General features: G+C 38.2%; 1 long non-coding RNA gene across 6 annotated transcripts in view; it reads right to left on the reverse strand.

Annotated features, from left to right (window-relative positions):
• LOC121140651 overlaps positions 1-23,914 on the reverse strand; it is a 123,197-nt gene that overhangs the window by 10,284 nt on the left and 88,999 nt on the right. For 3 of the 6 annotated variants that reach the window (XR_005877571.1, XR_005877566.1, XR_005877569.1), the window contains one exon: positions 4,798-4,879. The exons of 2 other annotated variants lie outside the window; for them this stretch is intronic. This is a non-coding gene — a long non-coding RNA (uncharacterized LOC121140651). Of the gene's footprint in view, positions 1-4,797; positions 4,880-23,073; positions 23,126-23,914 lie in introns of those variants that run through there. One more of the 6 variants, XR_005877568.1, reaches the window with a different exon arrangement.

Here is a 23,914-nt window from a genome sequence, read left to right on the forward strand (position 1 = left end):
ATGAGAGAGTACATGCCATGTTTCTCTTTTTGTGACTGGGTTACCTCACTCAGGATGGTTTCTTCTAGTGTCATCCATTTGCCTGCGAATCTCATGATTCCATTATTTTTTTCTGCTGAATAGTACTCCATTGTGTAGATGTACCACATTTTCTCTATCCATTCTTCGGGTGAGGGACATCTAGGTTGCTTCCAAGTTCTGGCTATTACAAATAAAGCTGCTATGAACATAGTGGAACAGACATCTTTGTTATATGAATGGGCATCTTTTGGATATATGCCTAAGAGTGCAGTTGCTGGGTCTTGTGGTAGGTTTATTCCCATTTTTCTGAGGAATCTCCATACTGCTTTCCAAAGTGGCTGAACCAGTTGGCACTCCCACCAGCAATGGAGGAGTGTCCCCCTTTCACCACATCCTCTCCAGCATAAATTGTCATTGGTGTTTTTGATTTTAGCCATTCTGACAGGAGTGAGATGGTATCTCAGAGTTGCTTTGATTTGCATTTCCCGGATGGCTAAGGATGTTGAGCACTTTCTCAAGTGCCTCTCAGCCATTTTAGACTCCTCTATTGAAAACTCTCTATTTAGTTCTGCAGCCCACTTCTTAATTGGGTCCTTTGCTGTTTTGGAGACTTGCTTCTTGAGTTCTTTGTAAATTTTGGAGATCAACCCTCTGTCAGATGTGGGATTAGTGAATATTTTTTCCCATTCTGTGGGCTGCCTTTTTGTCTTGCAGACTGTGTCCTTTGCCTTACAGAAGCTTCTCAGTTTCAGTAGGTCCCATTTATTAATTGTTGATCTCACTGTCTGTGCTACTGGTGTTATGTTCAGGAAGCTGTCTCCTGTACCAATTCTTTCAAGGGTACCACCCACTTTCTCTTCTAAGAGGTTCAGTGTGGCTGGATTTATGTTGAGGTCTTTGATCCATTTGGACTTAAGTTTTGTGCATGGCGATAAACATGGATCGATCCGCATGTTTCTACATGCCAGTCTCCAATTATGCCAGCACCATTTGTTGAAGATGCTTTCTTTATTCCATTGTATATTTTTAGCTTCTTTGTCAAAGATCAGATGTTCGTACGTGTGTGGGTTAATACCAGGATTTTCAATTCGATTCCATTGATCTGCCTGTCTATTTTTGTGCCAATACCAAGCTGTTTTCAGGACTATAGCTCTATAATAGAGCTTGAGGTCAGGGATAGTGATGCCTCCGGACGTTGCCTTGTTGAACAGGGTTGTTTTGGCTATCCTGGGTCTTTTGTTTTTCCATACAAAATTGATTATTGTTCTTTCAAGGTCTGTGAAGAATTGTGCTGGGATTTTAATGGGGATAGCATTGAATCTGTAGATTGCTTTTGGCAGGATTGCCATTTTTACTACATTGATCCTACCTATCCAAGAGCATGGGAGATCTTTCCATTTTCTGAGGGCTTCTTTAATTTCTTTCTTTAAAGATTCAAAGTTCTTACGATACAGGTCTTTCACTTGTTTGGTTAGCGTTACCCCAAGGTATTTTATGTTGTTTGTGGCAATTGTAAAGGGTGATGTTTCTCTGATTTCTCTTTCAGCCCTTTATTTTAAGAACTGGTGAAACCTTGCAATTTATTTTCCATCAGCCTCTTTCAATCTCTTTCTTCCCCCTTGTCTTATCTCCAGCCCCAAAGGACAGATGTTTCTTTTCTTGGAATGGAATCTCCTGTTTCAGTGGCCATTGGGTTCTAGTTGATGCCATGTGACAATTCCATATCCTAGAGGATGTCGTCAGTCATGACAATGGTGAAAGTGAAAATCCTCTTCTCCACTAAATTGCCCTTTCCTTCTTTACTTGCTACCTTTGGTACGCGGACAATGAAATTACCTCACTATTAGGAAATGACAAACTATCATGGGGGAAAAGCAATGTTTTAACATAGAGAATGAACTATGTGAAATGTGGTTTTTTTTTCTTTAAAAGTTGCTTTAAATGTGTTGTTCCAATGCACATGTGTATGGGAATATGCACAAATGCCATAACATGCATAAATAAACACTTTGTGAAGTAGATCCTCTCACCTCTACATGAATTCTGGGGATCATACTCTGCTAGGTTGGCATGGCAAATGCCTTAACCTACTGAAATGTCTCACAGCTACTCAAGCCATACCATATAAAAACTAAAGTATCAAATAACTTCCTTTACATACCTCAGCTGATATTCATAACTGTGAAGGAACTCCAGGCAAAAACCCTGCTTATCTTCAAGCTGAGAAATGGGAATTGCAACGAGTTAAATTATTTTTGTTCCCTCTCTTAGTAATTAAAGACACAGAAGTATGTAATGCTTGTTTTTTCATGCTAGGTTCTAAAAATATTATTTTTATTCAGTTTGTGTAGGGGCTTATTCTATGCATATGATTTTGTTCAAGATCATTTCTTGTTTTTATTTCTGACTTTATTTTATGAAATCTTACCCACTTGTCTAAATATGCAGTCATTTTGTTTGTTTTTTTCTTTTCTCATTTGTCCTATTCAGTGAAAATGCTCTCTACAGCTCAATGGTGAGATAGAACTGACCAGTACTATATATGAATAGATGCATCCTATCTGCATGTTCCCTGAAGCACAAAAATTAGCTAAAGATGCAGCTGAAAACACTTTTCAGAGGTGTAAATTTACTTGACCACAAATGAGGATAAAGGAAGATAGAACAATTAAGATATAAAATGCGCTGGGCGTTGGTGGCGCACGCCTTTAATCCCAGCACTCGGGAGGCAGAGGCAGGCGGAGCACTGTGAGTTCGAGACCAGCCTGGTCTACCGAGCGAGTTCCAGGCGAGTTCCAAAGCCACAGGGAAACCCTGTCTCGAAAAACCAAAAAAAAAAAAGATATAAAATGATCTTTTCACAGCATGAGGCTAGTAAATTGCATCAGTTTATTGAACAGATCTCCAGGCAGAGTACCAAGAATCACCATGGAGCTTGGGGAACCCCATGGAAAAGGAAGAGGAAGGATTTTAGGAGCCAGAGGGGTCAAGGACACCAGGAGAACAGGACTTAGAGAATCAATTTAGCAGGGCTCATAGGGGATGCAGAGACCACCAAGGAGCCTACATGGACCTGAGCTAGATCCTATGAACGTAAGTTATGGGTTTGTAGCTTGGTGTTCTTGGGGACTCATAACAGTGTGAGCAGGGGCTGTCTCTTTGGCTGCTCTTGGGACCCCTGTCCTCTTACTGGGTTATCTTGTCCAGTCTTTTTTATGAGGGTTTGTGCCTAGTCTTAATATAAGTTATGCTATGTTCGGTTGATGTCCCTGGGAGACTTGCTCTTTTATGATGGACACCAACAATGAGTGGATCTGTGGTGGGGGCGGGGTGATAGGAGGAGCCTAGGGAAGGAAATTGAATATAATGTATAAGAGAAGAGTAAAAAATATTCCATGAGGAATGAAAAATGAAAGATGAAAGAAACTAAGCTTCCTCCAGTCTTCTATTGTTCTTGGGTTTAGGTTTTTCTTGGAAGAATTAACTGTATAAACTGCATTTCGCTCCAAAAAGAACCACTCAGGGTTTGAGAGACTACGTCTTCTGGTGTTACTTTTCACCCAAGTTCAGGTATAATGAAAGGAACTGAAACATTAGATCCATCACTTAAGTTATTAATAGAGAAGCAAATAAGACATACCAGCCTTTGAGGGGAAAAAATCCACTTCCTGACTCACTAGATAGACAAGACAAAGGTAAATACCCATGGTCACAGGGGCATGGCTTATGGAATTAGACAAGATAGATATTCATGCAGAAGTAACATATGCAATACCCAAACTAAAGTCTTTTAAAGAAAAGAAACTGCTTTACCTACACATTCTAGTTTGGCCTCCACCATGTTAAAAACTAAGTATTATGGTGCTGAATAAGTAAAAAAATAAAACAGATATGTCAATGGGTGTGCTCACAGAGAAAAGCTATCAATTGCCTTAGACTACCCAACTATTTATGGACTATTTACATTAGAGGTAAACAATTATTGCATTCCACTAAATAAAAACAAGTGTTGGGCTGGAGACATGGTTCAGCCATTAGAGGCTAGGCTCACACCCAAAAATATAAGAAAAAAAGTGTCCATGTCTTGTGAGTGATTGTATCAATAGATCATTTGGATTCAGTGGTACCAGTGATTTTTCTTTTACTGTGGTTTAACTTAAATATCTAATAACACCAGACATATTCTAACATTACTTTTTATTATTTTTAACTATGTGCAGGTGTATGACAGCATGTAGTTATGTGCACATGAGTACAGGTGCCTATGGAGACCAGAGGTACTAGGTCCCCTGGTGCCTGAGTTATAGACATCTGTGGACCACCCACCCAACTTGGGTTCTGGGGACCAAACTCTAATCCTCTGAAATATTAGCAAGTGATCTTAACTACTGAGCCAGCTCTCCAGCCCAGATATGCTCTTTCTTTATGGACATGAATCTCACATTATCCAATTACAACTTGAATCTTTCTCACATATTACCTGTCTTGGTCTCATTTGATGCAGGACATTAATAGGTTTACCGGACTGTAGGAATCCAAATAAAAAATAAGAAGTGGAAGAAGAATGACATTAGAGTGAGTGTTCTTCTTGGGTCTCCTATCTCAGTTTGCAGGTATCTGTCCCAAGGTCATGATCTACTTGAGGTACCTCTACAGAGAAGGTTCTTTATTTTCTGGGTTCTAGCACTCACTCTATTTTCATACCTCATGGTGGCAGTAGCTCCTTGGGCACATAGTCTTAGTGTACTATTTCTTGAAGTTCTTTATCAAGCTTACCCTTCCATAATTGGTTCCAATGTAAATAGGTTTTCTTGGAATATTCCTAATTTATGCTTGACATCTGTTTCCTGTTCAGACTCTGATTGGAAGAAAACAAAACAGGGTGTAAACTACATGAAATTCCTAGATATCTCTCTATATTCTTTCCCATTGCTGTAACAATCTTGTCTTTATCGGCCTTTGATGAATGTTGAATTTTTGTTTCTTAAAGGAGTAGTATTGTATGCAGAAGCAGTCTGCCTGTTTAATCATTTCTCTGGTATTATATAACTTTTGTCTTTTTCTTCAAAGAAGTTCCATAGCCAATGGATCACCAGAGGATCTGCAAAGATAATGCTTGATACTTCCTGTATGTGTCTCCAATATAGAATAGTAAAAGAGTCCCTGAATTAAATCTTTTCCTTTTCTTATTCTATATATCAGTGGTTCTTAGCCTCTTTGGGACTGATAGATCATCCTGCATATCAGATATTTACATTATTATTCAAAGTAGTAACAAAATTACACTTATGAAGTAGCAATGACATAATTTTGTGATTAGGGGTATCATCAGAGCATGATGAAGTAACTACTAAAGGATCACAGCATTAGGAAAATTGAGAACCACGGCTGCATGTGGTCTTTAACAGCCCATTTATCCATGTGTAAAGTAAGGTAATGGAGCTAACAATATCTTTCGGGCTTTTCAACACAGAATGTCTGTGAATTTTTTTCTTTTAATTGGATCTGAAAGAGAAATTGAACACATTTATTTTACAGTGTTCTATACAGACTTTATGGGACACTATACAGACGAATGCATGTGTGTCAGTATGTCTTCACTGATGAAGCAATGTACAGGCACACAAAATTGAAGTTGGTATCACAACAGTCTTGTAAAGCATAGTTTTAGGAACAGGTAAAACTGTGTAAATTCACAAAACCCCAAATCTTTCTATAAGAAAGGCATTCATCACAAGTTATCATTAGCCTTTCATTTCCAGTAACTCATCCTTCCATTAATCACATACTGTCTGACTGATTAAGTTAAGCAAACCCACCAAAAATACATCACTCACACTGATTTTGTTAACTAGAAGAGATGAAAATGGAATCCCCCAAAATTAAGTGCCTCATCTGTGCATGTATGCATATGTGCATATATTTGGCAACAGTATACATCTGCATGTGTATGGGAGTACACGCATGCATGTGTACATGTAGAGGTCAGAAGAGGTGTGGTCCTTTTTATTTTTTCAGACAGGATATCTTGTAGGATTGGAGCTTTCCATGAAATCTAGCCTCGCTGATTCATAAAGCCCAAGAATCTCCCTATATCTCTCTCTCCCCCCAGCACAGTGTTAGGATGACAAGGGCTCACAAATGCCCCTGGCTTTTTGTTTGTTTATATTTTAAAGATAAGTGAACTTTCATTTATCAATTTATTTGTTGAAAATGTTATACATGTACACAATTTATCTTGATCAAATCAAGCCTTCACTCTTTTCCTCAAATTCCCAATGGAATCTTTCCAAAATATCTCCCTACCAACTTTATGTCTAGTTTGTTTATTATCTTCTGACTTCATCTATCTCTGCTCATATATGAATGGGCTTTTTTGTATCATGAGCCCAGGTCCTCAAGTTTGCAAGGCAAACCCTTTATAGACTGAGACATCTCACCAGCCCCAATTTTACATTTCAACATCTACTTCATCAACTGAGTAGAAGGATAAATGACAACTGCTAATTGCCAACTGGATATAATACATAGTAGGAGAGAACTCAATGTATACTATTAAAAAATAATGAAAATTGTTTAATTTGTCATTGTCAAGCAAGGCACAAAGCACTATTCTCCCTAAACCCAACTGGACACTGTATCAGTATCCATGCTTGAATCAGGGAACTTTTGGCTTATCATTATGACTAGCATGAAGCACCCCACATGGCCCACAGAAATCACTCAAATATACCTAAAAACATAACACATGGCTGGATAGAAGAGCATACCCCTCTGTTACCACTTAGAACAGATGCAGCATATATTGATCTTTCCTCCTAATTATAAAAAGTTCTAGAAGTTCAAATTCTTAGTCTTATATAAATGAACATTAAATTAGTGATCTAATTTTCCAAAGTAAACACTTAATTGTCCTCCAAAAGTATATCCAGATGCAACTAAGTAATTACATATGCAAAACGATAATTTGCAAGTAAAATTACTTGTGTGCATGTGTGAGGACATATTTTACAGGTGCAATTTAGGTGCAAATTTCTGAAATTTTGAACCCAGGCAGTCAACCCATCTAACACATTTTTACTATGATGTGAGGAAAAAAACAGAAAAGCTGCCTTGGTTCTGAAAATGTACTTGTATCTAGACTGCTATATCAAGTAGCTTAATGCCTCAGGGTATTTGGGCAAGGGGAATTAAAAATAATAACAGAGTTATTTCATTTGGGAGTATGGTTCTTAACTTAGAAGTTACTTGAGGTTTAAATTCCACACTTTCTTCACCAGCTCTACAGTCTCCCAGGGATTATCTGCAGGCAAAATCAAGAAGGGAGGAAATTTATCTCAGGATCCCATTTTTTTTCTGTTTTTGTCTCCTTTCTCCTACCATCAAAGTCTTGCCTCATTCTGAAAAGATTCCAATAACTCTCTGGTTTGATGAACCAGTTCACAACCATTGTACCTCATATTTTAGGAATTTTGGTCCTCTGAGACAAAATCAGACTTAAACTGTCTACAGATATAAAAGCAATGCTCTGTTGATTTGGGAAGGATAATAAATGGTGCATTTATTAGTATCACAGACCCCACAAGCCAGCTACTAAAGATGCAAATCCTGATCTTGTGTGGTTGTGATTACACACAAGAGGTGTTGTTTTCAATAATTAGTCCAAGAAACCCTGGACCAGATTTGGGGAAATAATATCTTAAATCTCTGGGTTTTGTTTCCCAAGTTGACATTTAACCAAGAAGGTTGAGGTAATTATTAATAGTGACTATCAGGTGGCAAGTTTCAACCTAAAAATTTACAAAGCATACTATTTTAAGCCACATCACTGCAGTGATCCAGTGTAGTAGAAGGAACTTGAACATAAGCACAGCATTTTGCTTTGAAAACACGTTCCTCAATTTGGGGAACACCCAGAAATGAGCAAGGTCCTGAGCTCATTGGAGCAGCAGCTGCTTTATAAGTGGTCTTAACTTTCTCTCCAGCTTACTGAGGGTGAAGTCAGCAAGGAAAACAGCATCCTAGCTCTGCATGTGAGGCAGGGCTCTGCTCCCTCTGGAAGTGGGAAGGGACTTTGCATGGATGTGACATGGTATCAGGATCAGGTTCTGTAGGACCAATGAAGGAGGCAAGAGTGATGAGCTGTGCACATCAAACCCCCAGGACCAGACCAGCATGAAGATATCTGGGAATTAAGTCAATGCCTAGTAAATTCCTAAGGCAAACAAAACCTAAATGAAATCAGAGTAGAGCCCCATTTGGGTGATAGTGAGGGCGTAAAAATCTGTGAATTGGGGTTCCACAAACATTAAATTCACGTCTTTTAGCTATGTGAAAGCTTTCCTTTTATGTGGCTGAAGTTGGGAATGAGCTTCAATCCTTGAAACATAACATGGTGGCAGGATATGTAACATGGAGCATGTCAACAAGTGCTGCTCCCTTCAGTAACAACCGAAGGCAAGAAATTCTAGAAACAATAGCAACAGTGTGCAGAGCATCTGTCTGGGCACCCGCTACAGAGTGTCTTAAACAAATGTAAAATTCATGGTTTTACGCTGGTCATTACAACAATTTCATCCAACGTGACTCCTACCCTCTGAAAATGAGGAAAGAAGGTAACTGGAGGAAGGTGCTGCTGACCTGGGTGTCAGTGGAGACAGAGATCATGGACAGAGGAACATATCTGGCATTAAGACTTAACTAGAGGAAAATCGACCTTGCACACCAGTTGAAGGATATTGGAAACACTTTCTGCAAAGTCATCTGACACCTCCACAGAGCCCCGGAGCTACATGCAATTCTGTTCCTCTCCCAAGTGCATCAGAGGAATAAATACAGATGATCCTGAAAGAACAGCTCTTGGTCCATAGGCAACTCTCTAGGGAACCATTCCGTGGGCGTGGCCATGAACTACAGACTGTTATTACTGTACCTATTTCAGAAAAAGAAGCTACTCCCTAGAGAAGTTAAGGGACAAATCTAGAATAACCTGGGGGCCTGATGCTAGCCTGACCATAAAGTCTACTCTGCTGCACAGTCAGCCCCATGGTTTCCAAAGAAATCCCAGAACAATCTACTTATCAACACAGATGCCTTGTCTAGGTTTCTCGTTTCTTCCTTATCTGTCTGAAGATAATCTCTCCACCATTTCCACACATGTACGCTGCCACATATGTTGTATGTATCTTTATTTAAAGTTAACAAACTAAAAGAAAAATATGTGGATGGTGATATTGGTGAAAATGTCAGGTTTTCTTTTTCTTGAGTTCTTTTGAATTTACTGGGGGAAAAATAGCCTGCAGAAATGTTCCCAATTTCACTTTTCTCAGTTTCCTTCTTTTTTAGCCTTGAACCCCACAGAGATGCATGTTTGTAATTTTAAAAAAGAATTACCTTCTGATACTAAGAACACAATGCCAAATATTGTGTGGAGCTGCTCGAAATAGAAGCTTAAAATGAAAACGGCTTTTACTACACCTGCAGCCTCAGTACTGTGACACATTACTGTAGAAACTGTGCCAAATTTCAACTGAAATACCTTTTTCTTTTCCTATCTGCTCTACATTGATCTTTCCTTCTATTAGTTTTGCTAGGAGTGACCAAATATTATATAACAATAGTAAGAAATATTGCATGCTTTTCATCCTCGTAGCTGAGCATTTGACTGTCCCAAGATAAATCTGTCTTTTACTAATGAAAAATAGATGCTTAGAGAGGTTTATCCATCTCGCCTGAGGCCATGCAGAGCCTAAAGTAAGACTACAAAGTTAATTGTGAAATCAAGTATTCTTCTGTCCCTGGAGTTTATGCTTAGATATCTCAACTCTTACCAGTATTTTAAAGAGTCTTTTTTAGGGCACATTTCCTCATAAGCCTAGTACATTTGTTGGAAACTTCTCAGAGGCAAAAAAATTTCTCTTGGTTCATAGTAGCTAACAAACTCTTCCTAATATGGACATTTGATGATTATAGAGGTTGTCCTGTTTGCTGTCTCTTCTTAGAATGTATTTAGAAGGGCTTTCAATAGTACTTAAACTCTACATGATAGCATGAATATTAAAACCATAAGTGAAAAAATTGCCAGAGGTATGGCATAGATACACTTTCCTGCAAAAATACACTAGCTGTAGGCCCCACATGGTCTTCTCAACCTAGCAAATGAGTAAGGGGGATTTGAGCAGTTCTCCCCCTTGGGTCTACTTCATTAACTAACAGCTGCAGACAAGAAGGCACTTTCTTGATGTTAGTTTCCTTCAGGACTGCTGAATAGATGCTATGTTAGTGATTTCCTTCCTTTGGCTTGTCTGTTCATTTTCTCTCTCTCCCTTTACGAGTCTGATATGTAAACTTGCTAACAGGAGTTTAACATTCTAAATAGTTTCTCTAATTCGCAATTTTGAGGTTAGCAACATCAAATCACCTGAGTACCATCTTTTCTAGAATATAATAATTAAGTGATATCATGAATTCTATGCTGTCTACCTACTCCTTCTCATAATGGGTAGAATTCCACAACTCTTGCCTATCCTTTCTTGCAAAATTTGGATTTCTAAACAGGTATTCTGTAGTCAGGGGGGAAGACAGTAGTGCCACCTGGTGCTCACAGAGGTGAGAACTCATCCATACCTACTGTCCCCACCTCCGGCCCCACCTGGCATCACATACAAAATTATTTGTAAAAAGAATCTTGCTTATAACCTTGTCCTTTACCCTCCTCCAGTGCTTCATCTGATACTTGTTTTATCAGTTTCCACTTGTAAACAAGTCAAATGATAGGAGGAGAGTCACATGATGTGAGTTGCCCCTCAGTTCTGGCTGGTACCAACTCCAGTGGTAAAATAAAGATGCACCAAAGTAAAAATATTTATTGCATTTTTGGGCATTGAACATTGAAAGGATTCCAAATATCGAGGACCAGGGAGGAAATAAGCACAGATGCCGCCATTTGGTGGGTTGTTGTTGTTGTACATTTTAGAGACAAGATACAGTAAATGTTTTACAGACACAGTTGCATTACTATGCATCCTCTGACATATTGTGCTTGTCACTTTATTATTTAGCATTTATGATGTATTTTAACTGCCCTATATTATTTTTCACAAGCCTACTAAATAGGTTAGTTTTTCTCTTGTATGAAAACTGGTCATAAATGCCAAGACATGTTAATGTTGCTCTTTCCCACTTGGAAAGTTCTTACAAAAGGAAGTTCAATTCTATGTACTGTGCCTTCTATGTCATTCACACAATGACTGGTAACAACCCAGTGTATAAAAAGAAGGGAAACTGAGGTGGAAAGTAGAGCCATGGAACTTTCCACTCTAGGGGCAGTGACTCTGGAAAGAGAACAAAGATTGCCATAATGTGACAACTCCAATTTTGAAATAAGGATGTGCCACAGCTAGTGTATGTGTGTGTGTGTGTGAGAGAGAGAGAGAGAGAGAGAGACATACATACAGACAGAGAGAGAGAGAGAGAGAGAGAGAGAGAGAGAGAGAGAGAGAGAGAGAGAGAGAGAGAGCGCACATGCATGCGGGTGTGCAGCTGGGGACATTGAACATTAAAAGGGTTCCAAATATCACAGCTAGAGTTAAGGTGATTACAAAGTTGAATTGATATACATATCATACATTATAATCATTTAGCCTACTTTCATACAAGTGTGATACAAGGGAGACAGGGAGAGTTAGGGAGAGTGATAGAGCCTCTGCAGAGGCTCTCATGGTTCATCTCAGCCTCCCATGCGCATGCTGCTTAGGATAGAGCACTGAGTACCTGTCTAGTTCTGAACCATTTTTACTGATGCTTAATTAATAAAAGCACAAGCTGAGGGGGGAAATGTGCTGTGCGGAACTCACTGAGCATTAGCTGTCTGTCACTGCTGTGCCATGAATATGGCCCTGCATCTCTACTGATACTGTTTGGGAGTTGTAAGGAATTTGAAAGGATGACGATAGCTATTTATGATTTCAGCTTTTCTTCCTAAATCAGGTTCTAAAACCTAAGGATGTGTATCAGAGATACTTAAGTCGTTCTTGGGAAAGACTAAAGTGTGACTTCTTGCTTCTTCTCTCTGTATCAGGAAGTGCCTGAGAAAGCAGAAGGCCTTCAAAGTCCGCCTTAAAAGTGACTAGATTTGTCCAGATTCATGAAAATAATAGCTCACCTCAAGAAAAGGATTTACAGAGAAATATACAGAGGCAGAAATATTTTAAATAATAGCATTTTCTAAATAGTCTAGGTGATTTGGTGTGGTCAAAGGTAAAGTTGCAGGCAGAGGAGCAGTGCTGGAGTTTTGTATTTTACATATCGAGACATCAGAAACAATGTCCAAAAAGGAGTATCATACTGTATCCTGGAGCAACAAAAGGCTGTCTGGTGGCTGAAGGAAGTGACCAAGCAGATGCTGAGTTAAGTTTGGAAACTCGTCCCAAGGTCCATGCAAGAAGCAATGAAAGATTAGACTAACTCACTGACATTGGGAAGCAATAGAATGCAGTTTTAAAGAAATGCTGAAGTCAAAATTGACAGGCTTTACTGACAGATTGGATGCAGAAGATGGCATGATTCCCAATTCAAAGATATATAAAATGTGGATTTAGTCAAGCCTCAAAAAGTGAGTATTTACAAATTTGCTCCAATACATAAGAAGAGCTTGGGAATTAGAGACACACACAAAATCCAGTGACCTCTCAATGACACAGCTGAAAAATGACTGCTACTGACTTCATGGAGAGTGTTTATTACAAACACTCATATAAAACCAGTTCACATTTATTATAAAACAATTATTTTTAAAATTTCACTTATAACACAGGCCAAAAACATAGTGTAGGGTTGTGCTTAGGGAATTATGATGTAGTTTAGAAATTAATGTATAGAAAATGGCATCTATTATGTTGGTTATCTTTTTTAATGAAAAATACAGAACGTAAGATTATATTTCTCTTTTTTCCTTATCGTCATCTGTGGAAATTAAAATCAGCCTTACCTACTGGAACCTAGTGACAGAGATGGAGGAATGATGAGCAAAGGTGTCAAGCCCATGATGGTGAAACCCACAAAGACAGCTGACCGGATAAGGTGGAGCTCTTGAATCCCAGACTGATGGCTGAGAGGCCAACAGGAGACTGATCCAGACTCTATGAATGTAGTCTCAGTGAGGTGGCCACAGAAATCACTGGGGCTTTGGGTAGTAGATCAGTGTTTATCATGGTTTATGAATGAGCTTTGGGAGCCCATTCCAAATAGAGGAATGCTCTCTTAGCCTGGACACATGGGGAAGGGCCTAGGTCCTGCCCTGAATGAAATGGCAGACTTTGGAGATCCCTCCAAGGAGGGCCTCACCCTCCCTGGGGAATGATGTAGGGATTGGGTGGAGGTTTGGGGGGCCTGGTGGAGGGACAAGGGAAGAGGGGTAGGAGAGGGAGAAGGGATTGACATGTGAAGCATTCATGTTTCTAATTTAAATAAAAAAATTAAAAAGAACTTTTCTAAGTAAGCTAATATGACCATCAAAAAAATCAGCCTTACCGTGATATATGTGTGTGTGTGTGTGTGTGTGTGTGTGTGTATTGTATATGTGTATAATGGGACCACAGTATTCTCATTTCTGATTCAATTTTATTCTGTGTATTCCTGTGAAGATCTTCTTACATGTTGTTGATATTTAAATTAGAAAGCCAGAAATGCATTGAACAGATTATCTGTCTACCTTTTGGGTGATTTTCATTTGTAGGCCACAATAGAAATACCCTTCAGATATGTACCTGTGTGCATTCATATGGCCATACATTTCTCTACAAAGCCCTGATTGATACACTTAGCTATCCTAAGAAAGACTTCTATGATTCAGTTTGAAAGTGACAGCTTCCAAAAGAAACAGAATATCTCCCAGATTTCCAACTCATTGCATATGTTAAAAGGCCTAGAACAGAGCTACAAGGTCAGGTAGTCTAACAAGATAATGGATAAACAAAGTGGAGCTAAGGGTTTAATGAAGAGTGATGAGTAAATGAACTTCATCAAGAAATAAAAAAAAAAACTGACCATGAAGGTTAGGGCAGACAAGATGTGGAAGAGGGGGAAAATAATAGGATGTAAGAAGCCTAGAAAATGTCATATTGTAAGATGTCTCTGAAAAACTGGTAAACACAAAACCGAATTGGTCTGCAATTCAGAATTAAGTTATAAACTCTTTTAGAATACAACCACTTTCTATTTCTCCTAAGGTTTGATGAACACATCTGGCCCCATTTATAGGACTTTGTCATGTGACAAAAACCATTCTACATCACCTAGAGAAAAGCTGACTAGTAGTAGGTAGTGGCTCAACCAGCCTTCAGCTTGCCCTTTGACCGCGCAGTTTGAATTGACATAGGGAACAGTGGAGGAAAAGCCACCTGACTCAAGGCATGAGTCAAAGGAAGAACTTTGTTTACAGGACAAAAAAGATGGAGAGGGGTAAGAAGCTCTGTAGGTCTCTGAAAAAATGTAGTAGATGCCAAATGCAAATGGAGATAGCACAGCTTTATTTACATTGTAAAGATTTATAAATAGTGAAAGACACTACAAGTATGGAGAGGTTCAAAAACAGCACTGGTTGCTGAGTCCTGAGTCACACTAATCCTAATTCCTGTCTACACTTCCCAAAGCACTGCACAGTTCTACAGAATCTATATGAAGCCCCCTCCCTTCCATTTTGTCTTAATGTAGTTGACTATGAAAATATTGTCTCTGTAAATGTTCAACACATTGTGTCATTTCTCATAGAGTCTTAGAAGTAACTACTGATCCTACATAGTTATAAATACTTAAAATTCAAAGATACTTTATATCACAAGCTAATCATAAGTACCACTCATTTCTTAAGTTCAGTGACCTAATATTACAAGATATCCCACCATACCACCTACTTTTGTGTGAGCTACACATAAGAATACTGGTGAGTTTTATAAATAGACTTCAGACATCAAACTAGATGGATTAATCTCTGTTCCAATCAGAGATTGTTAAGTCTATGGAGGTTCTTCAAAATGAAATTTAGTTTATTCCCTAAAGTTATCTTGATGGTTCTGCGATGCTCTATTTCTACCTTTTGGAGGATCCTGCATACTAACTTTGATAGTCACTGCTCCAGTTTGTACTATCATCCACAGTGATAGTCATTTCCCTGACCCCATATCTACTCTAGCACTTCCTCTCATTTTTGGGAGGGTTCTGTTTGTTTCTTAATTAGTAATTCTCACTTAGTAAGATCTAACTATATAATAGTTTTAATTTACATTTTTCTTTTTTTTTGTTTTTTTTTTGTTTTTTTATTAATTTTTTTTATTTTTCATTTTAAATTTAGATAAGAAACAAGGTTGCTTCACAAGTCAGTACGAGGTCCCTCTCCCTTTCCCTCCCCTCCTCCCGTGCCCTCCCCCCATCCCCCCCCCGTTATCCCCTCATTCCCCCAGGGAGGGTGAGGCCCTCCATGGGGGTGTCCATAGTCTGTCATTTCATATAGGGCAGGGCCTAGACCCTTCCCCAAGAGTTCAGGGTGAGAGTGCACCTCACATTGTTCTATGGGAGTCCAGAGACCGTGTGTATACTTGGGATGGGTACTGATCTGCTGTCCAAGGCTCAATAGATTACCTAGGCCTCCTCACTGACACCCAGATTCAGGGGGTCTTGATCAGTCCCATGCTGGATTCCCAGCCTGATGCCTGGGATTCAAGAGTTAACCTTTGTCTGGTCAGCTGTTTCTGGGGGTTCAACCAGCCCAGTCTTAATCCCTTTGATCATCAGTCCTCCCTCTCTGATACTGGCTTTCTTGAGTTCAGCTCAGTACTTAACCAGCCAGTAAATGAAGTTTCTGTTTCCCAGACTCTCTGGCAATAGGATTGTAGGCTGGCACTCCCCAGATCTATGTCTAAAATCCATATATGAGAGAGTACATGCCATGTTTCTCTTTTTGTGACTGGGTTACCTCACTCAGGATGGTTTCTTCTAGTGTCATCCATTTGCCTGCGAATCTCATGATTCCATTATTTTTTTCTGCTGAATAGTACTCCATTGTGTAGATGTACCACATTTTCTCTATCCATTCTTCGGGTGAGGGACATCTAGGTTGCTTCCAAGTTCTGGCTATTACAAATAAAGCTGCTATGAACATAGTGGAACAGACATCTTTGTTATATGAATGGGCATCTTTTGGATATATGCCTAAGAGTGCAGTTGCTGGGTCTTGTGGTAGGTTTATTCCCATTTTTCTGAGGAATCTCCATACTGCTTTCCAAAGTGGCTGAACCAGTTGGCACTCCCACCAGCAATGGAGGAGTGTCCCCCTTTCACCACATCCTCTCCAGCATAAATTGTCATTGGTGTTTTTGATTTTAGCCATTCTGACAGGAGTGAGATGGTATCTCAGAGTTGCTTTGATTTGCATTTCCCGGATGGCTAAGGATGTTGAGCACTTTCTCAAGTGCCTCTCAGCCATTTTAGACTCCTCTATTGAAAACTCTCTATTTAGTTCTGCAGCCCACTTCTTAATTGGGTCCTTTGCTGTTTTGGAGACTTGCTTCTTGAGTTCTTTGTAAATTTTGGAGATCAACCCTCTGTCAGATGTGGGATTAGTGAATATTTTTTCCCATTCTGTGGGCTGCCTTTTTGTCTTGCTGACTGTGTCCTTTGCCTTACAGAAGCTTCTCAGTTTCAGTAGGTCCCATTTATTAATTGTTGATCTCACTGTCTGTGCTACTGGTGTTATGTTCAGGAAGCTGTCTCCTGTACCAATTCTTTCAAGGGTACCACCCACTTTCTCTTCTAAGAGGTTCAGTGTGGCTGGATTTATGTTGAGGTCTTTGATCCATTTGGACTTAAGTTTTGTGCATGGCGATAAACATGGATCGATCCGCATTTTTCTACATGCCAGTCTCCAATTATGCCAGCACCATTTGTTGAAGATGCTTTCTTTATTCCATTGTATATTTTTAGCTTCTTTGTCAAAGATCAGATGTTCGTACGTGTGTGGGTTAATACCAGGATTTTCAATTCGATTCCATTGGTCTGCCTGTCTTTTTTTGTGCCAATACCAAGCTGTTTTCAGGACTATAGCTCTATAATAGAGCTTGAGGTCAGGGATAGTGATGCCTACGGACGTTGCCTTGTTGAACAGGGTTGTTTTGGCTATCCTGGGTCTTTTGTTTTTCCATACAAAATTGATTATTGTTCTTTCAAGGTCTGTGAAGAATTGTGCTGGGATTTTAATGGGGATAGCATTGAATCTGTAGATTGCTTTTGGCAGGATTGCCATTTTTACTACATTGATACTACCTATCCAAGAGCATGGGAGATCTTTCCATTTTCTGAGGGCTTCTTTAATTTCTTTCTTTAAAGATTCAAAGTTCTTACGATACAGGTCTTTCACTTGTTTGGTTAGTGTTACCCCAAGGTATTTTATGTTGTTTGTGGCAATTGTAAAGGGTGATGTTTCTCTGATTTCTCTTTCAGCCCTTTTATCATCTGTATATAGTATGGCTAAGAATGTTGATCATTTTTTAGAAAACATTTCTTTTTATTTTTTACTTAAAAATGTTTTAGATGTCAATCCTAGTTTCCTCTCCCTCCTCTCCTCCCTTATCCTGCATCGACCCCCTATAACATCCACTTTCTATTCCCCAGGGAGGGTGAGGCCTTCCATGGGGAATCTTCAAAGTCTGTCATATCATTTGGAGAAGGGCCTAGACCCTCCCCATGTGTCTAGGCTGAGAGAGTATTTTTCTATGTTGAAAGGGCTCCCAAAGTCCATTTGTAAACTAGGGATAAATACTGATTCACAACCAGAGGTAACATAGATTTCCCAGGCCTCCTAACTGACACCCATGTTTAGAGGGCCTGGATCAGTCCTATGATAGTTCCCCAGCTTTCAGTCTGGGGTCCATGAGCTTCCCCTTGTCCAGTTCAGCTCTTTCTGTAGGTTTCTCCAGCCTGATCTTTACCCCCTTTGCTCATCACTCCTCCCTCTCTTCAATTGGATTCCAGTAGTTCGGCTCAGTGTTTAGCTGTGGGTGTCTGCTTCTGCTTCTATCAGCTAATAGATGAAGGCACTAGGATGGCATATGCCATAGTCATTCTTAACACAAAATATCCAGGAAATATGGGACACCAAGAAAAGGCCAAACCTATGAATAATAGGTATAGAAGAAGGTGAAGGAACCCATGTCAAAGGCGCAGAAAACATGTTCAACAAATAATCAAAATGAGGGATCAGTAAAGTAGAAACTAGTTAAACAATACAAAGAATCAATGTAACAAACAGTTGGTTCTTTGAGAAAATCAGCAAGACAGACAAACCTTTACAAAACTGACCAAAAGGCAGAGAGAGAACATGCAAATTAACAAAATCAGAAGTGAAAAAGGGGACATGGCAATGACACTGAGGAAATCCAGAAAATCCTCAGATCATGCTTTTAAAAACTGTACTCCACAAGTTTTCCCTTGGAAATTTAAAGCAAATGGACAGTTTTCTAGATAGATTTCACTTACCAAAATTAAATTAGAACAGATAAGCAATTTAAATAGACCTATAACCCCTAATGAAATAGAAGCAGTCATCAAAAGTCTCCCAACCAAAAACAGCACAGGGCCAGATGGTTTCAGCACACAATTCTACCAGAAATCCAAAGAACCACTATTACCAATCCTCCTCAATGTGTTCCACACAATAGAAGCAGAAGGGGCATTGCCAAACTCTTTATACAAGGCTACAATTATTTTGGTACTCAAGCCACACAAAGACACAACTAAGAAAGAGAACTGCAGACCAATATTCCTAATGAACACTGATGCAAATAACTCAATGAAATACTGGCAAATGAAATCCAAGAACACATCAGAAAAAAATGTCTACCATGATCAAGTAGGCTTCCTCCTAGAGATGCAGGGATGGGTCAACATACTAAAATCCATCAATGAAATCCACCATATAGACAAACTGAAAAAGAAAAACCACAGGATCATTTCACTACATTCTGAAAAAGCCTTTGATAAAAATCCAAGACCCCTCCATCGATAAAGGTCTCAGAGAGATCAGGGATAACAGGAATGTACTTAAACATAGTAAAAGCAGTATACAGAAAGCCAACAGCCAACATAAAACTAAATGGAAAGAAACTCAACTTGATTCCTCTAAAATCAGAAACAAGACAAGGCTATCTACTCTCTCCATATCTCTTCTTTATTGTACTTGATATTCCAGCTAGAACAATAAGACAATAAAACAAGATCAAGGAAATACAAATTGGAAATGAAGTCAAACTTTCATTATTTGCAGATGATATGATAGTTTACATAAGTGACTAAAAATCTTTACCAGGGAACTCCTACAGCTGATAACCACCTCTAACAAAGTAGCAGAATACAATATTAACTCAATAAAGCAGCAGCCCTACTATATACAGATGATAAATGTGCTGAGAAAGAATTCAGAGAAACATCAGCTTTTACAATTGCCACAAACAACATAAAATATAGAGGGGTGATGTTAAACAAACAAGTGAAAGACCTGTATAACAAAAACATTGAGTGTTTAAAGAAAGAAATTAAAGAAGACACCAGAAAATGGAAAGATCTCCCATGCCCTTGGATAGCTAGGATCAATGTAGTAAAAATGGCAATCTTGTCAAAAGCAATCTATAGATTCAATGTAATTCCCATCAATATACCGGCACAATTCTTCACAGAACTTGAAAGAACAATACTCAACTTTATATGGAAAAACAGAAGCCAAAGCAACACCATACAATAAAGGAACTCGTGGAGGCATCACCATCCCTGACTCCAAGCTTTATTATAGAGCTATAGTCCTGAAAAAAGTTTGGTATTGGCACAAAAATAGACAGGTAGAACAATGGAATCAAATTGAAAACCCCGGTAGGGACCCACACACCTATGAACACCAGATTTTTGACAAAAAAGCTAAAATTATACAATGGAAAAAAGAAATAATCTTCAACAAATGTTGCTGGCATGTGGAAGACTGCAGATACCACACCTAAAAATGTATATATAGACAGCACAAATAGGACTTGATAGCTTATAAATTGAGGACTCAAAATTGGGTTGATATAGTTGAGGGAAGATCTGGTGAAAATGAGAGTTATGGGGATGATTATGACCAAAATGCAATGTTTGAAATTCTCCAAAAAAATTAATAGTAGTACTTGTAAAAAGAAATTGGGTCAACACAGACTCTCAAGAAGCAAACACTGAAATCATCATTTCTTCATTCTTTCAAAACTTCAGAAACTTCAGCTTCAGTGGACTGCATACTGCTCATTTGCCTCAACTGACCCACTTTTCCTATTGGGTTGCTGCCTGACAAGCTATTTGAGTTTGTCTACTACTCTGACCTCTGCTTAAACAACTCCCATTTTAGAAAACAGTCCACCCCACAGGCAACCCCAGCTATTATTAGTCCCTTAAAATTGTTCAAAAGACTTTTCTCATATTGAATAAATCAGTTTCCCCTGAAATATAAATTGAGTTTCAGAACTTCCACCTTTTTCTTCTGTTTAGACCTCAAAAATCTGAAAGACATTGCTTTAGTTTCTATTACACCATCGAGAACCTTCCTCCAAACTTTTCCATCTGTGAGAGTGGTTCTAAATCTTTCCACCTTCTGGTTGCTTCCCTCTGTATATTATGCAGATGCTACATAATATTGCAACAAAACAGGATTTTCACAACCTTGTCTGTCATGATTAAATTTTTATACATATTAGACTGTAATGAAAATCATATCTCCTTATTTATACCTTGTCATCAGAAGTTTCTATCCAGCCCGGTACTGCAACAATTTAGTCCCAAATAAACACACAGAGGCTTATATTAATTATAAACTGTCTGGTAGATGGCTCAGGCTTCTTGTTGACTAGCTCTCTCTTGCTGATTAACACATTTCTATTAATCTATATATCTCAAAGTGGTCTTGGCTTACCAGAGAGAATACTGGGACATTCTATATTCCTGGTAGCTACATGGCATCTCCCTGACTCCACCTACTATCATTCTCCATGTTTCGAATTCTTGCCTGGTTAATCCTGTCTGTCCAAAACAGTTTTATTCATCAACCAATAAGAGAAACATGTATTCACAGCATACAGAAATACTTCTCCCATCATTCTTACATGTTTTATACTTTGAATAAATGACTTTTTTGATTCCCCAATTGAATAGTGCAGCTGTATCTCAGAAATTAGAACTGTCAAGGACAGAATCCATAATGTTTTCACTTTGTCCATTTTGCACTGACAATGGAGTCATCATATGTCCTCTGTATGTGATTTGTAAATAATTAAACAAGAAAACACTGCTTTTATATTACTCTAAGTGGAATGAGTTTGGAAAATCTTTGATACTTGACAAGGAAGCGTGTGTGGGAAGGATGTAGACAAATGGAAAAGTATTTCTCCTACTCCGTTTTTTTTCTTTTTCTTTTTCTTTTTTCTTTTTTTGTAAACGTTAAAGTCATATACGGGCTGAGATTAATTAGGAAAACAACAGCTTGAAAGTACAAGTGACCTGCACACAGTCACAAAGATAATTACTGACAAAAGCAGATCTAGCAAATCCGGCTTTCTTGGATTCCATTTTCTTAAAAAAATTGCTTCTTATAACTTTATAGTGCTTTCTCAGGTTAAAGGTATAATTAATGTATCTTTAAATCTATTGTTTATTTAGAATATAAAACAAAATTAAATGCAAATATAACCTGCTAAAAATCAGGGTCCATGACGGTAAATATTTAAATCAAAGCCACATTAATCATTGTTATCTTTCCTATATCCATCCATTCAATGCTCAAGGAAGCAGACACTCTGTTGTATGAAAAAATTGAGTGGAACTGAAATTGTGGACTTCAGGTGCCATTTTTATTGGCGTGTGTACCATAATGTGCATATTAACTTAACCCACAGCATTTAACATGTTAAAAGTTAATAATTATGCCTAAAGATGTGTGAGCCTTAAAGTTCAATAAGAATTTCTAGGCATTTTTAAAAATGCTGCATGGGATTCTTGCAGAGAATTCTGCCAAACTCCAGAGTTGTTTTCTAGCTTGTAAGTCTGAAATGAACATAAATCTTTTTTTAAAGATCTGTGTTAAAATAATATATACTGGAGATTTATAGGTGCCTTGGTAAAGAAAACATGAAGGAGTCAATTAAAACTTACTCTGAGATGTGCAGTTAAAGGCAACACCAAGCAAAAGTGAACAGGCTTTTTAAAGAAAAAAATCCTGCTCTTCCTTAGTACCTAAAGCTAAAATAGGATTGATGCCTACTGAACAGCATTACTGTTCTTCCTTAAGGTTTGAAGCATCAGAAACTATAGGAGTTTTCCATCCACAGGTTTCACTGTGATGGTGAGGTGATGATTGGCATAATGGCCTCTGTGAGTTTCAATGAAGATGCCAGCAACACTTCTTGATGGACAATTAATTTCACTAGTATTGGTAATAGCTGACAAAAATCCCCAAACTAAAGAATAATCCTTTGTTCTTAAAATAAAACTCATGTTAGTAAAAATATTACTTTGCTTACCCAATGTCCCAATAAAATTATCCATTATGTTAGTCTCAAAGCAAAGCCTGATTTAGAATGAGTCATTTCTAATTCAAGGTCAATTCTACTATTCTAATTACATTTATGATGCTGCATTTTCAACTCTTGATTCTGACTGAATTACTATATCAAGAACTTTCTAAGAAGAAACCTTTATATAATCATCAGAATAAAAATAACAAATAGTTGAAGAAAATTTCTATAAATAATATGTCCAATAAGTATCCAATATCTAGAATATATGAAGAATACTTACAGCTCAGTAACAAAATACTCATATGAATATTATCAAGTGACTTAAATAGGCACTTCTCTAAAAAAGACAAATGACCAATAAGGAAAGGAAAATATCTTATATCATTAGTCATTACAGAAATATGAAATAAAAGCACAAAAGACACTTTTCATGTTCAATAAGATGATCTAATGACAATTCTTCATCACCCACCTGTATGCATTGTTAATCATCTAGAGGAATGGTGAGGTACATTTCTGGGTATCTGTAAGGGAATTTCCAGACAGAATTTATTAACAAGGGAAATGCTACCTTTGAATGTGGGTGATACTATCACTGGAGGGGAAAGCCTGTATGAAATACAAGGAAAAGAAAAGAGAAAAAAGTGACCACATTCCCATATACTTTTTCTGTCTAGTATAAAATGCTCTTCCAGCACATGGCATCACCATCCTAATTTACTATTTCAAAACTGACCCAGAAACAGAGCTAAATGACTTGGCTATGTCAAGAAACAGCAGAGGGAGCAAAGTATACAAAAATATTTCTAGAAAAAATATACAGTAACAATCAGTCCCCAAGCCTTCACTACTTTCCCTGTATTCAGTCACAGATTTTAGTCTCATAGGAAAAGGCCAGAGAACCATTACAAGACTACTGAAATAATTCAGAGTAAGAGGCATCAATATTAAATCTTACATTACGTGTTTATACTCTTTCTATTTTGTTTTTCCTATTGTCCATAGGAAGATACAGTAGATATTGGAAATGATGGATGGATAGATGGAAGGAAGGAAGGAAGGAAGGAAGGAAGGAAGGAAGGAAGGAAGGAAGGAAGGGAGGAAGGAAGGATACTTAGAAAGACAGGCAGACATATATAAAACCATTGATGTACATTTGTAATCTATGTGTTCCTTGATCCTTTTGTTTGAAACTGATTGACAGACGATCAGGAAGAAGAAAAGAAGAAGAAAGCCAAGGAAATAAGATGCAGGGAACTACAACAGATCAACAGATCTAACAATTTGCTCACAAACAGCACTCCCCTAGGAAT

The sequence above is a fragment of the Mesocricetus auratus genome, unplaced genomic scaffold, assembly GCF_017639785.1.
Source record: "Mesocricetus auratus isolate SY011 unplaced genomic scaffold, BCM_Maur_2.0 Super-Scaffold_4256, whole genome shotgun sequence".
NCBI classification, from domain to species: Eukaryota; Metazoa; Chordata; class Mammalia; order Rodentia; family Cricetidae; genus Mesocricetus; species Mesocricetus auratus.